Source organism: Helianthus annuus, chromosome 3 (genome assembly GCF_002127325.2).
Source record: "Helianthus annuus cultivar XRQ/B chromosome 3, HanXRQr2.0-SUNRISE, whole genome shotgun sequence".
NCBI classification, from domain to species: domain Eukaryota; kingdom Viridiplantae; phylum Streptophyta; class Magnoliopsida; order Asterales; family Asteraceae; genus Helianthus; species Helianthus annuus.
The window spans coordinates 15,459,441-15,486,415 of record NC_035435.2 but is presented as its reverse complement, the minus strand read 5'-3'; the positions used below and the strand labels follow the sequence as shown (position 1 = coordinate 15,486,415).

At 38.2% G+C, this 26,975-nt stretch overlaps 1 long non-coding RNA gene across 1 annotated transcript; it reads right to left on the bottom strand.

Annotated features, from left to right (window-relative positions):
• Positions 1-22,960: 22,960 nt before the first annotated feature.
• LOC110928660 lies at positions 22,961-25,785 on the bottom strand. Its single transcript, XR_002586535.2, has 3 exons — positions 25,648-25,785; positions 24,900-24,989; positions 22,961-23,191 (listed from the first exon to the last, which is right to left on the bottom strand). It is a non-coding gene; the product is annotated as an uncharacterized LOC110928660 (long non-coding RNA).
• Between the last annotated feature and the right edge of the window lie 1,190 nt (positions 25,786-26,975).

Genomic DNA, 26,975 nt, shown 5'->3' with positions numbered 1-26,975 from the left:
CGAATCAAAATTAGATTGAGCTTGGTTTGAAAGGTAGAATATAGTTTGTATATGCAAAGGAACATAAAGTACTCATTGGTCATGCTTAACGTATTTTGTAATGATTGAAATGCTACTTTTGTTTAAAAAAAAGGAGTTCACGTATGTTGAAAATTGTCGGTCCCCATGAAGTCTTCTAGCCCACGTGTTTTGAAATTTGGATGACGAGTTAAGCGCTGTAGAGAAGGTTTTTTTTTTTTTTTTTTTTTTTTTTTAAATAACGGGTTTGTTTCATTTGCATCAAAACATGAAAATTTTGGACTTTGAAAGTTCTTGTGAAAACGTCGACCCTTAGAAAAGAAATTTAGTAAAAGAATTTAGTGATTGTTTAAAAATAATTTTAACAAAGGATTTATTGATGTTGGAAAGAGTATTTGGTAAACGGTCATATAACATCTACGAGGTCTTATAAGTAATTGAGAAAGGTTAGTTTGATTTCGATTAAGAGTGGAAGTCTCTAGTATGATGATATAATGTGAACGTGTTTCAGTTAATAAATCAGATGTGAAGTTTATGGGCAAGAGATTCATTAGACCGATTAAATTGATAGGTAGCATTTCGTAAGGTTTGGAAATTCATGTAGTAAAACGGTAAAGACATGATTAAGAATCTTGTGTATATGATTTGAGTGAAAATGGATGGTAGAATAAGAAGTACGTTTGATAAACAATGTATTTTGAAATCGGTATAAGTAGGTATTTTGAATAATGATAAATGATTTAGGTATAAAACATGATCGGGTTTGCATAATAAAATATTTTGAAAGATAAGTTTTGGGTAACGGTCACCTAAGTAAGGGAATCACCCCTAACTCGTTGGTGAAGTCGTTTTAAGGGAAGAGGGGTGGAGTCAATCGTCAAGGTAAGGAAGTCACTCCAATCTCGATGATACATCTCCACTAGTTGTTACAAGGAATATGAATTTAAATTATATGAAAATCATGCGTATATAAGTGTATCGAAAAGGTTCGATATGTTGTGCGTGTGAAAAGAGAAATCAAAGGTAAACTCGAGGTTGAAAGATTGCATCGTATAAAATGAACAATAGAAACACATGTTTGACCAAAGTTTGGAGCGTTCCAAAACGGAACTTTGACTAACCAAAGTGGTCGAAAAGTCTTTTGAATTTGAGGAGCATGTTTTGGCCTAATAGGTAAAATACTCTCGCCGACAAGTCGGTTAACGGTATTTACCCTTCCGGTTACTACATGTCCCAAATCAATCGAAATTTCGAGACTTGGCGGGATTTATGAAAAAAAATGCCAAGGAGTGGAACTAGTCGACAAGGTGCGGGTTTCACCCCTAACTTGACGATTTCGTATCCTAAGTGTGGTTGGTACTCGTCGGGTCAAAATTTAACTTCGACGTGTTGACGAGGGTCCACTAGAACTTGAAATTTGAGATTTACCATTAAGATGTGGATTTCACTCCTAGCTTAATCGCGATATCTCGTGTAAAAAAAAAGAATAGGTAGATTGAGAGTCGTTCACCAAATTGTGGGTTTCACGCCTATTTTGGTGAATTCGTCTCATTTGTACAATATGAGTGTTGTCGGATTTAGAATAATCGAGTAAAATGCATGAGGGAAGTGTATGTCGAAGGAGATACACAAACAAGTATAAACACATAAGAAAGCATATCAAGGATGATACTTAAATAATGAAATAAAACAAGTATTAACACATAGAGAAATATGTCAAGAATAACACATAAAGAATCGAACAACGAAACAAGTGTTAACACATAATAAAACAAGCATTAATGCGTAAGAATAATATGTCGAATATTACACATGAGTAACATACATGTTTAAAAGAGCATAAATAAGTAACAAATAAAGTATCATGTAGTAGTCCAAGCAAAGCATACGAATAAGGTTCTAAAACTATAGACTAGGCTAAAGCATTCCTACTTTTCCTAATTCCCTATAGTTATGGCTCTGATACCAATCTGTCACACCCCAACCAATGGCGGAAACATCGGGATGAGACGAAGTGTGAAGATTGCTAGAGACATCATAACGCTATTTGTGACAATATTTAGAAATTTCAAATTTCATTTCATTTCATAACTTCAATTAGTCAACATTACAAGAAATTCAAATACAACGAGTTTAACATAACAACATGATAACATAACAAAATTTGATACAACATATTAAACCCTAACGTCTATATGTGTATCTAGGCATCAACGCTACTTCTTTTCTTAGCATCGTCCTCATCAACCTGTAACATGTTTAAAATAATTCAATGCAAAAGCAAAGGCGAGTATACAAGTTTGGTACATACATAGCATAAGATAAAAATGTGAACAATTCCTCATAGCAAGCATATGATTCAAGATAAACCTTAAATATGGCATGTGTCTAACATATCAAACCAAGAAAACGCAATATGCTCAAGACATAACCTCAAGTTTACGGGCGGGTCGTTAATCCTATAGCGCTACATATGTCAAGGTTTGGCTCGTACGAAGTTAATGATAAGTTCAACACATAAGAATAACCCAAGTTTAAAGTATCAAGTCATCACGTATACAAGCATGTTATAGGAACGTTCATGTGTTTAACAAAGTGTTCATGTGTAAGTTAATAGGTAAACATGTTACACCCCAAAAGTGGTAAAAGTAAAAAGGGGGAAATACGAGTATATTCACAAAGTTTGCATATATTTTCCGATTATCCAATTGTTGACGAGTAGAGATTTAGAGTCCGAATGTATAAGGGTTAAAGTTCAAGTATGTTTAGAGTCGAGATTCGGTGTTTAAAACAACATAAAAATAAGATATGAGAATAACATGGAAAATAATCATTTAGTACATATGATGCTTGTTCTTGACACTAGGAAACTCGAAGGAGTTTAGATGTTTTCATGGAACAAGGTTCCATTAGAATCGTGACAAGTTATCATAGTCTAGGATGATGTAATCTAGTACCCCGACATATGAACACTAGTTCATCATCAAAGATTCGATTATTCGAATAATATATTTAGGTTATATAATATATGTCCAATAGTTCAAGCATGAGGTAGAAGATTAAAATCTTCATTTTGGTACCTCTAAATGTCATAGAAGTCATGTAGGAGGTAGGAAGATCAAGTCTTCCATTTAGGCACCTCTATGTGTTCACCACTACACTTGATGTAAAAAAAACAACCAAGGAGGGTCATGAACATACAATAAAGAATAAGAAATATACACACTAACTAAGAGAAATCATCAAATCATGTGAGGATTGTATGTTTGGACAACCCAAGTTGTTCCATAATCACTCATGTATCAAAGACAAAGTTTGACATGACTTGTGGGTTAAAAACCCTAAACAAAACACCAAGTTTATGAGGTTTAATCCTCTGATTTTAAATGTCTCAACCTTGTTTTTAAGCTTAACCAACCATGGGATAAGTTGTAAGCATTAGGACATAGGTATGAGATGTGTTAGACACAAGTTGCATAGGTTTAAACAAGTTTTTGATGAACATAAAAACAAACAGAAAGTTTATGGACTATTTCGGGGCATTTCCAGGTCTGATTTCTCCAAGGAGAAGTCTAGGAATCGAACCCCATGATTATACAAGCAAGTAGGAAAAAGAATCGAGTGAATCGGATAAGAATTGAGTGAGTTATGCTCATTTTCGTGAAGGGGTGTCAATCTACTCGAACCCTTACTTTCAGCTACGGTTTGGTGGATGTTTTGTGAGTTTTTAGGGTTGCAAAAGTGGTATGGAGGCTGGTTATAAGTGGTATTTATAGGGGGAAGGATTAGGGTTTCAATGGGTTGGGCTTTGGAAGTGTTTAGAAGGGGTTACACCTTGAAACTAGCCCACAAAACCCAACTATATGGGGCTGAATTTTGCTGAATTGGGCTGCCATATTTCTTTATTTTTTTATTTTTTTAAAACATTATAATGAGTAATTTTGTTAATTAAGTTGTGTAATAATATGCAACAATGTTTCCCCTAACTTGTAACAAGGTGAAATATGAAATAAAACATGATTTAACTAGGTAAAAAGTGTAATGTACAAGTTTTATTTACGAAGCAAGTTCCGTATTTTACAACGATTACGATGAAAGAATGGTTATAAGAACACAAGATTTCCAAAGATAGAATTTCACGTAAGGTTTCTAAATGTAGGATGTTTGAAAAAGCAGGGCGTTACATTATTGGTGGATAGGCTTGAAGAAGTCTATAGCTGCCTATGTAGCTAAATGCTTGACGTGTGCTCAAGTCAAAGCTGAACATCAGAAACCGTCAGGTTTGCTGCAACAGCCTGAAATTCCCACCTGGAAATGGGAAATGGTGACGATGGATTTCATCACCAAGTTGCCAAAGACTAAGAAAGGAAATGATACTATTTGGGTGATAGTAGATAGACTGACTAAGTCAGCGCATTTCCTACCTGTTAAGGAAACTTACAGTTCTGACATGTTAGCCCAGTTGTATGTTGATAAGATTGTATCTCTGCATGGAGTACCAGTGGCCATTATCTCTGACAGAGATACCAGATATACATCCCATTTTTGGAAAAGTTTCCAACAGTCTTTGGGCACGCGCTTAAATTTCAGTACGGCTTACCATCCTCAGTCAGATGGGCAGAGTGAGCGTATAATCCAAACTCTGGAAGACATGCTTCGCGTATGTGTGATTGATTTAGGAGGTAGCTGGGATAAGCACCTACCTTTGGTCGAGTTCTCCTACAACAATAGCTACCATACTAGCATTCAGGCTGCACCTTTTGAGGCGCTATATGGTAGGAAGTGCAGAACGCCCATCTGTTGGGCAGAAATTGGAGACACTCAATTATCAGGTCCTGATATAGTCTTTGAGACAACGGACAAGATTGTCCAGATTCGCGACCACCTAAAAGCTGCCTGAGATAGGCAGAAAAGCTATGCGGATAAAAGGCGGAAACCCCTCAAGTTCGAGGTTGGTGATAAGGTTCTGCTTAAGGTATCACCTTGGAAAAGAGGTAACGCGATTTGGCAAGAAAGGTAAGTTAAGCCCAAGATATATAGGACCATTAGAGATCATCGAATGTGTAGGGTCAGTGGCTTATAAGTTAAACTTGCCTGAAGAGCTCAATGGTATTCACAATGTATTCCACATCTGCAATCTGAAGAAATGTCTAGCGGATGAATCGCTAGTCATACCACATACAGATGTGCATATAGATGAGAGCTTGAAATTTGTGGAGAAACCTTTGTCGATTGAGGACCGACAGGTTAAGAAGCTTCGGAGAAAGCATGTGCCTATTGTAAAGGTGAAATGGGATGCCCGTAGAGGTCCCGAGTACACGTGGGAGGTAGAATCCACAATGAAAGAAAAATACCCTCATTTGTTTCAGTAAATCTCAAGGTTGAGATTTCTTTTAAGGGGGTGAGGATGTAACACCTCGAAAATTCACGTCCAATGTCATATCGACACGTGTCATGGACTTAAAACGTGCAAAGGATTGATTTAGAAGGACTAAAGTTGACAAACAAGAAATCTATGTGCGTAAAAGGATTCAAAATGCCAACAATGAATAAATATATCTTTTAATAACCCTACAAGATGTTTATACCCTTAAACGAATAAATCATGGATCATACGAAGCTAATTGTGAAAGAAAGTGATGAATTACAAACTACAGGGGCTAAATGTGTCAACATGTTCCAAATATACCTCTGACTGATCCTTTAGCAGACCCGAAGCTTTGTAATGATAAATTATACTCACAAGAATGTGTGATAAAAATTTCACAAGGTTTCGATTAAGTATGAGAAAATTATGGCAATATTCGTATACAAGGGGTTAAAAGCGTCAAACTGCAAAAGTATGTCAATTCGTAGGGTTCCGAACCTTTCGGAATATGACCATGAGTTAATTATACTCTATTTAACCTTTATATGGCTTAGATATAGGCTTAGAGGTGTTTGGTGCGCAAAAATAAACTTTTAGGTCATGCAGGGACTAAAAGTGTCAAAAAGTGCACAAGTTTGCATTTTCACGCATATCTTGCATTCTGTATATCCCCGGACACCCAAAAATTTATGTAAGCACTAAAATATTTTATTTTAGTGTTTGTCTTGATAAAATTCCATTCGTCGCGCAATTTAGATCGTTTTTAGCATCCATCCGTGTTTCGTCGTAATTAGCTGAACAACGGGACCGTACGACCAAACGAACCAACATTCGGCATATTTTTGAGCATGTTTCATTTTCCCTATGCTTAGGCATCATTGTAGAGCCTTAAAAATGGTTTAACGGGCCTCAAATGTGTCGGGAATGACAATTATCAAGTGCAGGGGCCAAATGTGACAAGTTCTGAAAGTGCCCATGTGCAGGCAAGGCCCTTACGGACCGTATACAAGACCTTACGATCCGTATAGAGGTGCCAGCAACCAGATTTTTGAAAACCAGCTTTGGTTTTGCTCTTGTCTCTCAATCCTTGAATCTAGGGGCTGCCCATTGTTTTGTAAACTATGGGTAATAGGTGTATGGCTCAGATTTGATCACGGTTTACGAGGAACGATCCTAACGGCTCTCAAAAACCTATATATACCCCCTTTGTTTTGGGTTTCACTTGCACCATTCATTCCTTTTTGATTTCTCTGAATTCCTTGAGGGTCTTGAGCTTCTTGAGAACCTCTTTCAGTCCTTTGGACTTTTGTAAGTGATTCCTTCATGATTAATTTAATTGTTTAGCGTTTAAACCGAAAAGTCAAGCGTTATCGATAAACACTTTGACTTTTAATCGGTTGAGCCATTGTTCGCAACAAACATGGCTACGTGATCGTAATTAGGTAGGTGTTAAACTCTCAAAAGGACACCTCCTAATTACCACGTTTACATAAGTTAATTGTCGGGTCAAACTAATTAAAATAAAAGTCAAACGGGTTGTTTTTAAATAAAATTAATAACTAATAATGAAGAAGCTATAAAATCAGTTTTGTCACTTTAATAACTTGGTAAATATTAGTTGAACATGTCTAAACATGTTCAATCCGACAATTCTAAGTATAGGCTCGGTTCACAACCGAAAGTCGCAAAGTTTGACCTTTGCTTTGACTTTCAGTTCTGACCCGAATTAGCTTGAGTTTATTTATGCCTTAGGGTCCCTTGTGACCATGTTATATGTTAGTATAACCTTCTAAAGTTATACTACTTGGTCCTTTAGAATTGAGGTTCATTGCATGATTCCATAATGCCTAAATGTTGACCATGATGCCCTTTTGATATTAAAACGAGATTCTTGAAAATATGAAAGGACTAAAACCTTTATTACTGATTTATAAACATGCCCATAAAGTTTCACATCAGTTTGAGGTCTAGATTAGGAGTTATGCTCATTAGCGTAATTAAGAAGCTTTTTAGTAAATAAACCGCATAATTAGCATATAGCATATCAAAACCCAATTTTGATACCAAACTTTTTACCCACTGATGTAATATAATATTTTGGGATTTTTGGAGATTTTTATTTATTTTTATGCTGAGCATAACTTAGAGTTCTAAGCTTGACTCGGTAATTGCCGGTTTTGCCCTTTTGGGCTATAAAATGGGTTTTACAAGTTCTTTTGACCCCAAACCTTTTTCTACTGACCTAATATGATAAATAAATTATTTTGAGCCTTCTGGAATTATAAAAATATCACCTTTTCTTTAAAAACCCGGAAATGGCTCCAAATCGCCTTTTTAAGCGTTTTTAACGCGTAGTATGTATTAAAACCATTTTAGATGTATAAGACTTGATACCTACTGATGTTTTAAGTAAACTTTCATACTTTAGCAGTAAGCAAAAGTCTTAAACTCAGAATTTCAGTTTTGACCTTTTTAGTCTATGTGAAATTACCAAAATGCCCTTAAGATGCAAAGTTTGGTTATAAGTGATAAATTTCACATATAAGTTATACCCTACTGATGTAACTTAGTAAATTAAGTATTTTTACCGATTTAATCAGACCTATAACTCAGATTACCATTTATATTCTTTTATAACCTTTAAAATGACCAAAATACCCCTTCGGGGCATAAGTTGGTTTTAAATTCATTTTGGGCATAATGGAAGATATCCTACTGATATCACAACATATCAAAGGCATATTAACTTATGGAACATGTTCATGACTCTTATGGTTACCCGTTACGCATGTTTCGCGTTCGGATCGGCCTATGTAACTAGTTTGCATATATTAGCCGAAACGGGTCAAACCAAATCGTTTTTGTCTCAATATTCAGAATGTGATTAAGTTACCCATATTAAACAAGTATTCAAGCTTGTCGGGTCAAAACCACATTCTAATCCGGTCTTCGCTTTATCATGCGTTTGAACCGTGTCTTCCTTTTGAAAACTAACCGGTCTAAGTCTAAGCTTAATTAAAGACCCGTTAGGATTCTAATAGGTTATTAAAAACCTTCATTCCAGATTAGGAGCCCAGTAAAAGATACGTGCACTTGCTGTATTTGATTTATACATTTCTCAGGTAAATACCCTTAACTTATTTTCCCTATACGGGCTTGGGATACGGTACTATAAAAGTACCGCTTGGTCGGGTGTATGTAGTCATTTAAATCGTATTGTGATTGATGTATTTACATAACCTGTTTGATATGTATTATTTGGTGTATGGCCCTTGGGGGTTAAATGACCATGTCCCGGATATCCTTGGCATCATTCAAAGAAATGGTCACGACCTGAGCACGGGGTGTAGGCGTACACCTGATAGATGCATTATGTAAAAACTGGTATCCCACTATAAGGAATCGAACTTGTGGGCATTATACCTGTGGCGTGTCAGTTAACTTAAGTCCGGCCTTACAACCGGCCCTAATGGACGACAAATGAGTAAAACTGTATACAAGATTATTTTGAATAATTGTCCCAAGTTATAAAAATATTTTTTCCGAAGTGCATTCAAATCAATTTTCAAACTCTTTTCAAAATGAGTCAGTTAAGTTGTATTTACCAGTGCAAACTGACGTATTTTCCAAAAAGGCTAAGCGCAGGTACTAAACGAAATAGGCTGGCTACTCCAGGCGTCATTACTCAAGTCTCGCAAGCTTTAGATGTCAAAGTCTGTTGAACAGTTTCCCTTTTTATTTGACCCGCCTGTGGATCTGTTTCGACTGTTGTGATACATAAACATCATAATCTATTCAGTTGAAATAAATCTGTATCTTTTGCTTCCGCTGTGCATTTATATGTGGCGTTGTTTGACTATGATGAAATCAATTATGTCACGATACTCCCCACCGGGCCCACCGGTGACACGTGGAAAAATAGGGGTGTGACATCCAATGTACCGCGGGTTCAACTTCCCATGCTTTCCAAAGCGTGCCACACCCTTCCAGGGTGAAACTTTCAACAAAACCATATCTCCCACCTCAAATTACATAGGTTTCCTTCTTCGACCCGCATAACACTTTTGTCGATCACGAGCCGCTTTGATGCGCTCTCGTATCTGTGCGATCTTGTCTGTTGTCTCCTGGACCAATTCCAGTCCGACAAGCTGTCTATCTCCAGCGTCAGCCCAACATATCGGTGATCGACACTTGCGTCCATAAAGAGCTTCGAACGGTGCGGCTTGAATGCTTGCATGATAACTGTTGTTGTATGAAAATTCTACCAATGGTAGGTGTGTATCCCAACTTCCACCTAAATCCATTAGGCAAGCTCGCACCATGTCTTCCAACATCTGAATCGTTCGTTCGCTCTGTCCGTCTGTCTGCGGGTGAAAGGCAGTACTCAGGTTCAACTGAGAACCAAAGGCTTCTTGGAAGGATTGCCAAATCCTTGACACGAATCTTCCATCTCTATCAGAAATAATTGAGAGGGGCACTCCATGACGTGCAACAATCTCTCTCAGGTATAGCTCAGCTAACTTGCTCATGTTGTCTTTTTCCTTGATTGCTAAGAAGTGTGCAGACTTGGTCAGACGGTCCACGATTACCCAAATCGTATCGTGACCTCTGGGGGTTCTTGGCAATTTCGTTATGTAGTCCATAGAAATCTGTTCCCATTTCCATTGGTGTATTTCAGGTTGTTGCAGGAGACCTGAAGGCTTCTGGTATTCAACCTTTACCTTGGCGCAAGTTAAACACTTGCCGACATATACCGCTACATCGCCTTTCATTCTTGGCCACCAATAGAAATCCTTAAGATCTTGGTACATCTTATCCGATCCTGGATGGATCGAGTACCGTGACTTGTGAGCCTCATCAAAGATAATGTCCCTCAGACCACCAAAGAAAGGATCCCAAATTCTTCCCAAGAAACATAATGTTCCATCCTCCTTTGGTACCAATTGCTTCTCCATACAACGGAGGTATTCATTCACGAGGTTTTCCCTTTTGAGAGCTTCCCTCTGCGCGGCACGAATGCGCAACGAGAGGTCTGTCCGAACACTCATTTCCAAAGCCCTAACCCTTATGGGCTTAATCCTTTCTTTCTGACTTAAGGCATCAGCGACTACGTTCGCCTTCCCTGGGTGATACTTGATCTCACAATCGTAGTCGTTTAACAATTCAACCCAGCGTCTTTGTCTCATGTTAAGCTCTTTTTGGTCGAAGATGTGCTGCAGATTCTGGTGATCCGTATAGATGGTACACCGCGTGCCATACAAGTAATGTCGCCAGATCTTCAATGCAAACACCACAGCGCCTAACTCCAAGTCATGCGTGGTGTAGTTTTTCTCATGAACCTTCAGCTGGCGCGAAGCATAGGCTATAACTTTTTGACGCTGCATCAACACGCAACCCAAACCTTGACGCAAAGCGTCGCAATATACCACGAAGTCGTCAGTGCCTTCGGGTAGAGATAAGATTGGTGCGTCACATAGTTTGTTCTTCAACAATTGGAATGCTTCTTCCTGTTTGTCTTCCCAATCAAACTTCTTATCTTTCTGCGTGAGAGAGGTCAAAAGTTGAGCGATCTTCGAGAAATCCTCAATGAATCTGCGATAATACCCAGCTAAACCCAAGAATTGCCGAATCTCGGTTGGCGTTTTCGGAGACTCCCAATTCTTAATCGCCTCGATCTTTGTGGGATCCACATGGATTCCATTTCCATTTACCACATGACCTAGGAACTGAACTTCGCGTAACCAGAATTCGCACTTCTAGAACTTCGCGTACAACTTCTCCTTCCTAAGCAGCTCTAGAATAGCTCTTAAGTGTTGTTCGTGCTCTTCTTTTGTCTTTGAGTAAATCAGTATATCGTCAATGAACACAATCACAAACTTGTCGAGGTACGGCTTGCAGACTCTATTCATTAAGTCCATGAATACTGCGGGCGCGTTTGTCAGACCAAACGGCATAACCAGGAACTCGTAATGTCCATAGCGAGTCTTAAAAGCAGTCTTGGGAATACTCTCCTCTTGTATCTTTAACTAATGATATCCTGATCGGAGATCGATCTTTGAGTAGAAACTTGAACCTTGCAACTGATCGAATAGATCATCAATCCTTGGCAACGGATATCTGTTCTTGATTGTCAACTTATTCAGCTCCTGGTAGTCGATGCACATGCGAAAACTACCATCTTTCTTCTTAACAAACAGGACTGGAGCTCCCCAAGGCGAGAAGCTTGGCCTGATAAATCCCTTGTCTAGCAACTCCTGAAGCTGCATCGACAACTCCTGCATTTCTGAAGGTGCAAGTCTATAAGGTGCCTTAGCCACCGGCGCGGTGCCTGGGACTAAGTCAATATGAAACTGGACTTGTCTTTGCGGTGGCAATCCTGGCAAGTCTTCTGGAAAGACTTCAGGATATTCCCTTACGACAGGAATGTCTTCTATCTTTGCCTCAGCGGCCTCCTTATTCAGGATGTGTGCCAAGAAGGCAACATATCCCTTCTTCAAACATTTCCTAGCCTTCAAGCAACTAATGATCCTTAAGGGCATATCACGCTTCTCTCCGTGTACCACAATCGTTTCTCCATTCGCTATTGGGATGCGAATGGTCTTCTCGTGACATACAATCTCAGCTCTGTTTCTTGACAACCAATCCATTCCTACTACCACGTCGAAGCTTCCCAACTCGACTGGCAGTAGATCCAGTGTAAACTCTTGCTCTCCCAGCTCTATCACGCTTCCTCTGATGACTTCATTCGTTTCAACTAGCTCTCCATTAGCCAGTTCGATTGAGTATGGAATATCTAACTTACTAGCAGTTAACCCAAGCATACTCTTAAATTCTAACGATACAAAGCTATAGTCGGCACCAGTCTCAAATAAAACAGATGCAAAGTGTTGATTTATCGGGAACGTACCAGTGACAACGTTCGGGTCCTGGGGTGCTTCCCTTGCTCCAATGTTGAATATCCTTCCCTGAGCTTGATTGAGTTTCGGGCATTCGCGCTTGAAGTGCCCGATGTCTCCGCAGTTAAAACATCCCAGTCCTCGACCGTTACCATTTCCATTTCCGCCTCGATTGGTGTTAGCTCCCCGGTTACCAGCTTGATTCCCATTCCCGCCATTTCCTCCCTGTTGGCGGTTTCCATTCCCTCCTACATGACCTCTTTGATTTCCACGTCCAACACCATTACCAGCCCAACATGTTTCCTTTGAGTGGCCAGTCTTCCCACAGGACTCACATTTCCTGAATTTGCATGGGCCGGGGTGATGATATTGGCATGCATCACACTTTGGCAGGGTGCCCATGTGTCCTCTTCCTTTGTTTTCGGCACCAGTTCTGGCCCTAGCTGGTGCACTTCCCTCATCTTTCCTGCTGACACTGCTGGTACCCTTTTTGAAGTTTGAGAACTTTCTCTTGTTCTCACTTGGTGATGATTTAACATGTGTTTCCTTCTTTTTCGGTTTAGAGATTGAAAACTTGTTCAATCTGATGGCTTCCTCTATAAGTGCCACGCTGAGATTAATGGCTTCGGTAATCGTTGGAGGCTTGGACGTCGTCACCATGCTCATGATCTGGGGTGCCAATCCCCAGATGAAACGCTCAATGCACTTAAACTCGGGATCAACCATATACGGCACAACGCGTGACAAGTCGTGGAACCTTTGCACATATTCATCAATTTTTGGATCGTCCATTTTGAGGTGCCAGAATTCAGTTTCCAGTTTCTGTATCTCGGCCCGTGAACAGTATTTCTTCCTCATGAGCTCCTTCAGCTCAGTGCATGTCAAAGTATATGCCGCCGCCTCCCCCAGGGTCTATACTGCGATTAAGCTTTGCATAAAACAAAACCACCAATATAGTTTTACAATTGTATCATATGTCAAAAGAGACTAAGGGTCACATCACCCTTGTCTGAGTCGTCTAACAAGTATAACAACCAATAAATGAAAAATAAAAAACGTGGTCTTCAAAAGTCTTCATAATCAGGGTGCAGTCCGAGAGGAGCTGGTGGTGTCGCAAATGGAGACTGGCAATGACAAGGGGTAGGACGTGGAATCCTCTCCAGCGTCTGGACTCGTCGGCTCAACGCATCCTGCTGTAACTGCAAGGATATGAGTATATCATCCGTGGTATATCCCACATGGAAAGGGTGGTATGGGTCTGATAAAGGCATAACATTGGGCGAAGACCACATAAATGGCTCACCCGAAGGTGCTGTAGAAGTAAAAGCTGTGTGTGTAGTCGGTGCAAAAGGGGGTATATATGGAAAAGCTGCGGTCAAGGGTGGCATGTGACCATGCGGTCCAGTAGAAGGTCCTTCCCCAGAACGGAGAGGAGGTATATCCTGAAGAAAGGTAGTGGGTAAGTCCGTGCGGTGGGTGTCAGATACGTGTGGGTGGAACAGTCGAACATCAACTGGTGCGGTAATAGGTGCAGCAGGTGGAGTGACAGGTAGAACAAATGGAGGATAGTCATCATCGTCCTCAATCCACCCGTTACGGGTGTCGGCATATCTCAGATCAATATGTGTAGCAAAAGGTGCAAGGTCATCAAACATCGGCATGGGGTCAGGTATAGGTGCGACAACTGGGACCTCGGCAGCTGGTGGTGCAACAACTGGTGGATCAACAGGAATAAGGTCAGGAGCGAAAACAGGCTCTGGTGCAACTCTAAGCTCTGGATCAGCTGGAGTAGGCTCAGCAGGTAAAAACTCGACCTCAGGCTCCGAGTCAAAGTCATGGAAAACAATGGGTGTAGCAGACATCGCCATGTCTGAATCAGTGTCGGTGGAGTAGTGTTGCACATCCTGGGCGTGAATAGGGGCGGATGATGCTGACTCAAGCGGGTAGGAATCGGACGGATCGGGTAAGGCCTCCACAACAGGAGCCTCGAGAGGTGGCACAACAAGGGCGTCAGCAGCAGCAATCTCAACCATAGGAACAACGGGGTCAACAACTAGGATCTCAGCTAGTGGAACATCGTCCTCCATGGGGCCCCGCCACCTTGGTCTCCCTCCGGGGGACCCTCGATAAGTGGATCGATGTCGCCATCGGGTAACGCGTCGAGAGGTTGTTCCTCAAAGGGAACTGGGGCAAATGGGAGAGGGGCAGGGATCAGGACAAGTGCTAAATCCTCTCCCGGTAGACCATCAGCTAAGGGCAAGTCGTCTCCGAAGACTGGTAGGGCAATAGGCTGAAAATCGTCCTCGTCGGTACTCGTGGCGTTTGATGTGTAAACCTCCAAGTCCGTGGCTATCTCGTCATCCGAGGTAATGGCCATAGGGTCGATCGTGTCGAACACTCCGCTATCAGAAGAAGAAGATGCCATGGTGTCTGTAACACATCCACAACATACGCACATATATCAGATAAGCATGTAAGCAAATAGCAATGTAATCATGTATGCATCCTAGTCTTCCCAGACTATCCCACCCAATCTCTAAGACTGAACTTCCAAGTCTCTCAGACTAAATCCCTGGTCTCTAAGACCAAACCTTTCCCAGTCTCTAAGACTCCAAATTTTTCCCAGCCTCTAAGATTGAAATTTTCCCCCAGCCTCTAAGGCTGAACTCCCTCAGCCTCTAACACTGAATTATATACATAGCCTTTTGAAATGTGTACTTGTGCCTTTTGTTTGTAAAAACGTTTGTTCCCTGGATCTGGACATTTAGTGTATGCAATGTAAAAAGTGTTTGAAATCATTTTCGTGAAAGCGCTAGTGATCATAGTCTAGACTCGAGAAAGAATCCTAGTTCGCTATGATCGAGGCTCTGATACCAAGCTGTCACACCCTTGCTTTTGCGGAAGCGTGGATTATTTGATGTGACTTCTTAATACCATAGCAACAATCACAACAATGCTATATGATAAAAAAAAATACGTGATGTTCATCCATTAGAATAGTTTAGAAAAATGCACAACAACATTGTCTTAAAACATCAATCCCAAAATACATTACAGACCATGACTTGTTTAAAAATGAGTTCATAAGAGGCTTTCAATAAACCGACGTTCAGAGACATGCAACCCGTCCAGGAAGGAGTTACACTTCCCAAACCCTACGACCCTGGATGACATCCTTATTTAGTACGCAGCTAACATGCATCACTTGCCAGATCTGAATAATTCCCTGAAATCCATGTAGTTTAAAAATATCAGCAAAAAGTTGAGCGAGTTCATGTGTATGTCTGTGTGTATAAGCCTTTAAAATAAGTCTTGTATGTATAAAAGTCCCTGGTATGTAGCAATAAGGAAAAACTGATCACCAATGGGTTGCAAAGCCAATGGTATGTGTGAAACTGGTGCAGGAAGACTCAAACCTAGCAAATTTGTCTCCGGTATGAAGACATAGTCACCACTATGGGACGCCCCGGCTCATGGGTGTGGGCTCGCTACACCCAAATAGATTTATCACTCATGTCCCGTGGTCCTACAATGAGGATTAATGGCCTTAAGGGTCATGCCCACCACTCACTTGATCGCATAGTAAAAACCCTCCTTAAGCTAACTATACCATGTATAAAATGTCCGTAATAAATTGTAACATGTATTCCACCCCCGAAGTATAAAACTAAAAATAGTTAAGAGAAAAGGGGGACATGAACTCACAGTAGTGCGTCTTGTACCGTATCTCAAACTCTATTAGCTACACGACAACCTACAACGTACTAATGTCTATTAGACGAACGGGCCATGCCTTGGCATAGAGTTTAATGTTTTGAGTTACGTTTCTTATATTATTCCGAGTGATAATTATTTTTCAAGATAATTAACATTTCAACTTAATCATATGTCGTGTTGGAATATTTGTTCATTCAATGTTCTTGTAGTAATACTTCTAAAGTATTTTATATACGCATTTCCTTCCCAAGGATGGGATATTTTACACATGTATGCTCGTATTGGAATTATATTTTTAAGTCCCTTTTAGAGAATATATATTTAACCATTTTCATGTATAAAACCAACCTCCGATACTTTGTATTTTGTTACAAAAATTATGGCGAGGTTTATGTTTGAAAAACATAGTCTAAAATATGCTAGTAAACACTTGTCTAGAAAATATTTACTAAGTGTTAGGATTTTCAGAAAATTTCGCCATAGTCTCCTTTGTAAATGGAGGTGTCCATGCTAAATAGCATATCATTTTCTTTAACATATATCACGTTAGATCGTTCTCACATAACCAACCCGACATTTAGACATGCAAAATACTACTTATGTCGTTTCAGCTTTAATATTCAAAACTGAACTGTTTTCGGGCATTTTAATAAAATAGTTAAGTTACTCAAAAAATTCCCAAATTTTTACATAATGTCTCATACAATCCAAATATTATTGTGTATCGGGGTCCAGTTCATTACAATATTTTATAGAAAATCATTTACCGGACTGCAATCAGATTTGTCACTTTCTGACTGCAGTCTACGGAATAATTCGTTTAAAATTCATCGTAAGTCCGATTGACGAAATTCCAGTTGGAGGATCACAACGACATCAGTGATCATCTACAGTATAAATTTCATGAGCTAGTTCTACTCAGGTTTTAAGTTATGATGAAGAATATAACACATGTTTTCTGCAGTAAAAACGCCGCTTGAGCTGCTGTCCAAAAACAGACCTTTAAAAATAGTAAACTACCTCGAAAAATTACAATTCCAGTGACATTTGATTCGTTTTTCGAAAATACATAATTTAGGCTTTAGAAAATCAGTTTTTCGATTTATTATGATCCGGTTACAGCCAGTTGAAGTTGGCTGAAAATGCTAATCAGCATGTTTCTTTATAGTTTAAACGTTACTAAATAGTATCAACAAACATCCTAAACTCGGGTTTATCAAGAAATCAACGATCGAATATCATGCATGCTTTAACCAACCCTAATCCAACAAGATTTCATCTTTATGTAAACTTATGTTCATGTTCCTTGTTCATTATCTTTTTTGTGTTCTAGAGTTAAACATCAAACTACAATCTTTCGAATAATCAACATTCAAGTAACCAAGAGTGTAATCAAAGACTTACAACTAGCACAAAGGCTAGGGATGAACTTATGAACAAAGGTGATGAAGATGGTGTGAGAAAGCAATGTGTGATGTTCCTTCAAGACCTCCAAGCTTCAAGCTCCACAAGACTTCTTCTAGCACTTAATTTGAACTTGGAATTGGAATGGATGAATGTTGAAGTGGGGTGGTGGTGGCGGATGTATGTAGGCCGAGAGAGGGAGAGAGAGTGTGGGGGTTGGGGAGTGTGAAGTTGTAATGATTTCCTTGAACTCCATTGGCCATACTTGGATCATGATCTTACATTTTGGCAACTAACTCAAGTAAGGAGGCCCAATCATATTTAAAGGGAATATTTAATGGGGATTTAGTGATGATGATGGTGGATCCCTCCTTGGAGCCGAAAATATTGAGGGGGGGGGGGGTTTAATTGTAACATTTGATCATATGTAGGTAATTATTTAGTAGGTCAAGTGTATTATCTAAGGTATTATGTGCATGACATATTTTATAGTGTTTTGGGGTATTTGAGACCATAATTAGTTAAAAATAATAAAACAATGTTCCTGACAAAATTTAGGTGTCCCGGGTAATGTCCGGTTGTTCGGTTAGGTATCGTACCGTTAAAGTGTGAAATTGTACCGTGTAGTGTCTTTTATGTATCTTTTTGTAACACAATTAATTCCCAACACTTAGGAAAGCATTCAGGACCATTTAGTCAATTCTCTGCATAATACGAGTGTGTTAATAGCTGAATTTTTGCTGAACATGCAGAATTCTGCACTTAAAATGAGTTTTAGGCACTTTCCGGCACTCAAACTATCACTTAGTGACACAGTCTTATGGTCCTCACTTCCCTACACCCATACTAGTGTAGTACTTTGTCCCTGGCCCATACTGGGTCTCAAAACACTGTCTGTCTATGTACTTGCACTGTCAGTATATTTCTGAGTTATCCGCTAATTGTGCTAACTATGCTTTGTGCATCAAGTATGTCACTAAAGTTTGTATGTAATGAGTGGAGTGACAGTATGAAATGTGATGCATATGTATGTGGGTTACAGAAATTAGAAAGCAGTTTACGTCATCAGTTGTAATCAAGCACAGTCTTTAAGCACGTAATTAAGATTAATTAGTTGTACGGATACCTGGTTTAGTGAGGGTTGTCACATGTAACACTCACCTTTACCTAAAGGGGGTCCTTTAATTCTTGAGTGTCTTTATTTTCTTGTTGACTTCCTGAAGTCAACATACCAAGTGTGTAAATATTCATCATAAGAACCGCATCTAAACACCATTATTCAGACCTTTAAACCTCAAATAATAGGCCTAACACATCCTGATGATGTTCTTATCTGGATTTCATATTCATAAACAACTTGAACATGGTTAATTCAAATCTATAATTTTACTAACTTAGGTCAGTTTTCCCAAACTCACATAGACGTATCTTTGAGTTTGTTTCCCTTCAAACATGATTAACCAATTCCACTACTTTAATACACCAAAAGAGATGTTTCTTAATGAGTAATTCCTTGATTAATCCAATATTTCTAGAAAATACATAAACCGGTTTGAAGACCCAAAACCTATAACTATTCATGCACATAGATAGTTCATCATCAATGTAACTTTAATGGTTCTAAAAAGATGTACGTATATATCAACTAATACTAGCCCATAGCTGCTTGTTGTTTGTTATTTCTCTGTGCCCCTTTGCTGCTTGCTAAGGGTCCTTTGTATTGTGTTTTGAGCAATAAAGTTATCTTCTTGGCTGGCAAAAAAAAAGCCCATAGAAACATGTTATCATAATAAAGCTAGTATGCTCTTTTTGTATTGGGTTTATTATTTAGCTCATTTAGCCAGTAACCCTAGATAGCCATCTATTTATAGTCTTTCTCACTTTTCTTTGTTTTATATATTCACCTTTTATAATAATAAAACCCTAGCCGCTCTTTTTTTTGTTTATTAATTAACATGGTATTAGAGCTATATTCGATTTTGATGATAAGAGAGTATGACGTTAAAATTTGGGGCATCATTCCATCTGAATTATAGTATTATTGTGTGTGGTTTTGGGTTCCCGTAATATTCCGCTCAATCCCATCGTCGTCGCAAAGAAAGGAAAATCATTAGGAAAGATATTTTACTTTTTTTGTGTGGTTTCTATTTTGTTTGGTTCTCTGTGCCGTTTCCCAAACAAAGAAAAGGAAGTATTTTGGTTATCTTTTGTTGACCAACCAATCACATATGTGCTAGCCAATATTGAGATAGAGAAATCAACAAGAATTAATTCTTGTGATTATATTGTTCGAAGGGTGAAAATCAAACTAAAAACTACTACATAATTAGAATATTGGTAGCCGACAACAGTTCTTTTGCATGATGCTTTTAAGTTAGTTTGTTTGATATTTTGGTGGATGAACTTTATGGTCATTGACATCATCACGGTAAAAAAAATGATTTATCACTTTGGCGATAGTAGATGCTTTTAGTTTTGGGAGATTATTTTTGGGTATTAATTTTTCGTCTCGTTCGTAAGTGATTGTTTGGGTATTAATTCTTCATGTTCATCTGCAATTGTTTGGTTCATATTTGGCTGAGTTCGTTGTTGGGTTCGTATTTTGTTGTAACCGTTGGTTCCGTTCGGGTTCGTATATGGCTTTGTTCACCACTGGTTCGTATCTGCTTCCGTTGTTGGGTTTGTATTTAATATTGGATTGATTTGCTTCTGCTTGGTATTTGACGTTATGGTGGGAAATGATGATTCTTTTTCATCTACACATGCTTTTAGAGTTGCTTTCGATCAATGTGCATTTTGCAAACAGAAAAATCATTGAAAATCTAAGTGTCCATTATTCGTTAACAAGACAACACAACAAAGATTACACTTTTCAAATTTGAATGCACCCTTTGGTTCTTTTCCAATGACTGATTCAGTTCCTCATGTTTTTGAGCAATTAAGATTGTTTCTAAATTCAGGCATGTCTTCATCTAGTACCTCAGGTATTCCTTCATCTGTTTGGATTTTATATTCTGGTGCATCTCATCATATGTCAACCTATCTGTCATCTTTTGTATCTTTGACACCTGCTTTGTTTGCGTCTCTTATGTTTGCTAGTGCTACATCAGTTCCAGTAAAGGCTGTTGGATCTGTTGTTACCCCTCATATTTCTATTTCTCTTAGTGATGTCTATTATATTCCCAATCTTGCGTTAAACCTTGTTTCGGTTAGTTAGTTGTGCAAATTTGGCCATTGGGTATTCTTTTCTAATTATGTTTGTTGCGTAATGGATCCACGTTCCATGAGAGTGATTGGGACTGGTCGTAGGGTAGGTGAACTTTATGTCTTGGATGGTCTCAAAGAAATTGATGTTGCTGTTTCTAGTGTTGAATTGTCTTGTTTTTTCTTGAGTCGTTTATCTCCTAATTTTTATCGGTGGCATTCTCGTGTGAGACATGTATCAGCATCACGTTTAAAGTTTTTGGTTTCTACTGGTGCTTTGGGTTAATTGAACACTTGTGCTATTTTTTATTGTAGTGGTTACAAACTTGCTAAATTCCCTGCTTTGCCTTCTGAAAAAAAGTATCTCCTATTTTGTTGCTCCTTTTGACATTGTACATTCTGATGTGTGGGGTCCATCACTAGTGTTCAATAAGGGTGGGTCGATCTAATTTGTATCTTTTATAGATGATTATACTCGTTATACCTGGGTGTATCTTATGAAGCGTAAATCTGAATTCTTTTGCATTTACAAGGAATTTAGAGCATATGTTAAGACGCAACATTCGGCTGTGATAAAGTGTTTCCGTTGTGACCAAGGGGGTGAATATACCTCCAATGGTTTTAGCCAGTTACTTGCTTCAGATGGTACAATACACCAGGCATCTTGTACCGACAACCCTCAGTAGAATGATGTTGCCGAAAGGAAACACCGTCATCTTTTGGAAACTGCTCACTCATTTCTTCTATCTGCTAATGTTCTGAGTGTTTATTCGGGAGACACACTCCGAACTGCCCAACATGTGATTAATCGGATCCCTACTGCTCATAATTCTGGGATGTCTCCTTTTGAGAAACTATATGGTGAACTTCCAGATTACGATAAATTAAGGGTTTTTTTGAGGTACTTGCTTTGTTCTTCGTCCTGATGTTGAACAGGACAAAATGTCAAAGATGTCAGCATTATGTGTATTCTTGGGTTATGCTAGTGGTCCGAGAGGTTATGGCACTGCACAAAAAGTATATCGTTGTTTTGATCTTATAACTAAGAAGTTGTATGTATCGAGGCATGTTCATGCCTCGAGCATATTCCAAATTGCACGATGTAAGAAAGTCAGATCTTCTGAACATTGACCCTTTCACTTGTGATATTGATGCATTAAGATCGTCTCATTTTCCTACTACATCAGTTGATCCTGATGGCCTAGTAGAACTCGATGGACCTGTATCTGTTCAAGACACCCATACATTGCCAAATACAACTTCAGGCCTGACTACGCCTAAGATAACTCCTTCGTCTGTTGAGACAGCCCCATCTCTGAGGAGGTCCACTCGTGAATGTAAGTCCACCAAGCTACCGGATTTTGCCTACTCTACTTACTCAACTTTTTTGCTTCCTTTATTGCAAATATACATAAGATATCTAACCATGATATGGGGAACCATGGTAAGATGTATTGTCACTAGACAATTCACTGAGGTATTGTTTAGTTCCAAAGTTGGGCATTTCTAGGTCAGAGTTATCATCTTCAGGTATCTAGCTTGGGTGAGGTGAGGTGAGTTTATATAGTTAGAAGCATGGAATGATCCACTAGAATGGTGCGAGTGGGATTGTTGGGGTCGTGGTGGTCCTCGGCCCATCATTGGTGTTTTACCTTGTCCATGTCATCTCGGAGGCATTTCCTGACAATTATGAAATCAATAACTATATATAAAGAGAGGAGTAGTCTTAGGTCTGGGTCTAGAACTCAGAATGGTCCTATGGAATCTTCATATGTGATATTTGAGTTTAGACACAAAAGGCTAGTGTCTAATTCGCTCAAATTGTAGCTCTGATACCAATCTGTCGCACCCCGATTTTCGGTGGGTAGAGTATAAGCGTGAAGATTGAATAACAGTATCACAATTTTATATGCAATGGAAGTATTGAGTAAAAATATTTTATTAATAAAAGCTTGAATATATATAAACGTCTATACAAGCGTTCGAGTATACGCCTACAGTCGGGATCAAAATAAAAGAGCTTTGGACATTATAGACCTTAACCTGAAGAGTTACAAATCCCATAGCCTTTGTCATACCCGACCCGGATTTCTAGCCTAATATCAAAGTTCGGTACCTGCGGTTCAATCTTTTGAAAATACGCCAGCTTTCAATGGTAATACAATTAACCGACACATTTTGAAAATAGTTTTTCAAAAAGAATTTCATAGATATTAAAAACCCGTAGGTAATCATTTAATATTTCTTGCGATTTTATCTTATCACCAGTTTTACAATACTTGTCATAAGTCGGGGACAAGAAGGCATAGCCGTCATTTTCAGTGCTATAATGATTAATGTAACGCCCGTCTGGTTTTATTAATATTTTAATAATAAGATACACATTTTTATGCTAAAATGTGTCTTTACAAAACTTGTTATACCAACATTCCCAAATGATTACAACATTTCAAAAACAATTTATAAGTGTTTACATAATTCACTTATAATAACACAAATCAAGATTTGACGCGGAAGCTTCATTTAACGTGTGTTCGGTTCTTGCTCGCCGCTTGATCTTCATCCGGATTAGGTCCATCTTCACCTACGGTCAAAACCATGTAAATAATTAGTTTTGACACTTTAATAATCGAGTATAAACAAGTTCCGTGCTTAACGTAACAAAACAAGAACTTATTTTTGTTTTGTTTTCAGCCCCCTCACCCGGTCGGTTTGGATTAACCACCCGGCCGTGTCAGCTAACCATAAATTTTTCACAGAACCTTCACCCGGCCGTGTCAGCTAATCACCCGGCCGTGTCAGCTCTGCACTTTTCTCAGCCATTAGTTCTTACTGAAACGGACATAACTCTCTTGTTTTTAATCCGTTTTACACGATTCTTTTTCCTACGCGTCCGTAGTTTAATTCTCCATCATATGGAGTTAAAATCCGACATCCGGATTAACAAAATTTAAGACTTTTAAATCTTTGGCTTATTACCCTTTTTACCAAATTTTGACCCGTTCGTGATTTTATCAAACAAACATGCCTATTTGATCTTTAAACCCATGAACTTCATAATTTCAATATATCCTATTATATTAGGCTCAAAATCACGGGTTTGTATACCTTCTTTAACCCATTTTGACTTAGAAGCTTATTTTGACCCATTAAGGGTATTTAAACACTTTTACCGCATAATTCATACCCATTCACTTCTAGCATTGTACTTCCATATTATTTATCAATTTATCTTCCACCACAACTATATGTGTGGAGGATTTAATGTGGAGATCTATTTATTCCGAGTTTTACCCCTCGGATTATCATTTTACGGCAAAGACTCATATAGAGTCATTTGACCCAAAGATTCGCATATTTCACTTTTTATACTAAATACAAGTATCTATTTGGTCACAAAACTCATTTCTAAGCAACCTTTAGGGGTCGTTTGCTTAATTTCACTTATAAGGGCATTTTGGTCACTTTTACCCCTCCTATTACGACGAAGGACCTTTAAAGCCATGTTCGACCAAAATCCCACTTTTAAAACTATAATCTTTTTTAGAAACCATTATATTTCTAAAATACCATAATCATGACGCAATTTATTCGGTTTACCTTAATGATAACCGAATATCTATATTTTATCCTTGTCTAACTCTTATAGAACCTCAAGTTCTACATGACGAGTTGAATCATTATACAAACCTGGCTCGGATCAATATATTGAGCCGTTTTGATACCTTGCCTTAGTAGCCACTAAGTAATAGCGATGTCAACATTCAATCGATATTTATTCCTGTAATTATACAACTCGACAAACCATTAGTCGGTATTGTCAAAGGGTGATATTTTCACCTTTTGACCCGTTTGGTCTAAATGACCGTTTACTTTTGCTAGATGGATTTATCATCATCTCGTCTACATGACTTGTACCGGTTTACACCGTACGGTCAATTTTCCTTATAAATCTATTTCTTGATCATTTTGACCCCTTTATATCTTACGCCATAAAGTGTCCTTCAAAACTAACGGTTATCGTCAACTAGTGACCACCTTACCGTTTTACCCTTATTAATTGTATTGATTTACCTTACAAGGTAATCATTCAGAACTCGTTATTTATTAGTCATTGCATGACTAAATGATCTTATTAGCTCTTTTTAATCATTCAACATGGTTTATCATTATTGTCTTTTGTTCCGAACCGCACATGACGGGTCAAAACATCATAAGTCAAATATGACTTTTGATTATTCATAATCTATAAAACCAATAGTTGTTAATAAAAGGTGTAAGCTTTAACTTACCTAGTATCCGGATTATGCTCTTTTCCGCGTATACGATCCGTTCGACCCGCTTCTTTCCCCAAGCCTCCATCTAGCTTGTCAAGAGTCAAACTAGCATCATAATTCATAAGATGGTTAGATTAGTCATCATTATTATGACTAGTTCATCTTACGGACTTTATGTCGAAACTTCTATTCGACTTCATCATAGGTTAGTTCGACTTTCTAAAGTCAACTACCTTTAATCATATAATATGCACGATTAAGGCAAATCAACATTATGGTTAGAACCCGTTTTATCCCATATCTCATGTAATTAGTCAAGCTTGCCAATTACGCGTTTCACTTGAATTTCAACACTTTACTTCTCATTTAGGCATTTTAACAAACACCTAATGGGCATTCTTTTATAGAATTTAACAATCAAACTTATGGTTACCTATCTTGCCAATTTCAACATCTTTTACTAGAAGATCATCAAATTCATGGTTAAATGTCAAGATTAACTTCATAAAGTTTGAATAACACTAGTTTGACAATCATGGTTCTAGTGTTCATCATGTTTCTACAAAACCCATTTAAAGACCCATAATGGATGATCATGAACTTTATAATTTCAACACTAATTCAACTAGTTATTGACTAGGGTTTACTCCTAGACATGATTTCATCCTAAATTCATCCAAACTTTAATCATGCAAGCCAAATTTTCGATTTCATATGTTCACCAAGAATTCAAGATGGAACTAAATAATGAAATTTGGCATACCTTATGATCCCTTCATCGAGGTGATCATGAATTCGTGCTTGGATTTCGATTTAGGTTGGATTTACCCCTTCAATTTGTTGATTTTATGCTTGTTAGGGTTTGAGCTTGAGAGCCCTTCTTGGCTCCTGTATTTTGTACGACCAGAACACACACAAAGGTGTGTGTTTTGGTGTTTTTAGTTTTAATTAATAAAAACCCATTTTCTCATCTTAACCATTTTAGTCCCTCTACTTTACCCAGGTTATAAAGGTTACTACATCAAGTTCCCTCATTATTTTAAAACACTAGACTAACTAGGTTGATATTCCTAGTTATTTAGTGGGTTCCGGGAGTTATAACCTGTTTTATTTTAAGTCCCGTTAACTCGGACTTCTTATAAACTTACTCCCTTAAAAGCTTTTATTCACGTTGTATTTAATATTAGGATTATTCCTTTAAATCCTAATATTTTCGGGTTAAATTTTACCACTAACGATATTTCACCCGTCTTTCAGTATTAACGGAGTTTGATTACTAATCCCATTTTCGGGGTGTTACAAGTCTACCCCCCTTAAAGAGGTTTCATCCTCGAAACCTTTTCTTACATAATTCATTGAGTTTAAACTCGATGTATTCGATCCGAGAAATCTTTTAAACATTATTTATACTTTTAACCATTCGTTAGTATTACCAGAAAAATATGGTAACATCTTTTTGGTTACTAATTGTCTACATATCTCATATGACATAGTGCAACTTGAAATAACGTAATCTCGTTATTTCCACTAGTTTAGTTAACTTAGCGATATCCATCGCTTTCATATACTATCGAATTCTTTATGAATCCGTTACTTTGACCCGTTTAAAGGTCTTTAGTGAAATCTTTCACTTTTTGCAACAATTTCTTTTGTTTTCAAATTTATTTATTCGGTTCAATTATACCGAATCCACTGCTTACTGTTATTTGATTTGCATATATTCTTATTTGGTTATGTCCCATTACCGGGCTCATTACTCTTTTGCATTTAACGCTACTTTTATCCCACTTGCGTTTACTCATGTCGTTTGGCATGATATTATATTCGACCCGTTCAACTTTGAAATAGTTGAACATAATTTATTCAAAATTTCTATTTACATTATCTTGTCGTCTTTTAGTTACGACTCAAAACCCGAGTCTTTTAACTTTCCATCCGAGTTCCCGTTTCTCAGTCTACGCATGTGTTTAATTCTTACCCATCAACCGGGTGTTTTACCGAAGTCGTTATTATTGCAACCCTCCCGGTATGCATTAAGACCTCGCTTCATTTTTATATTCCGGCCTTGTCTTCAAATTTGACGTTTTACAA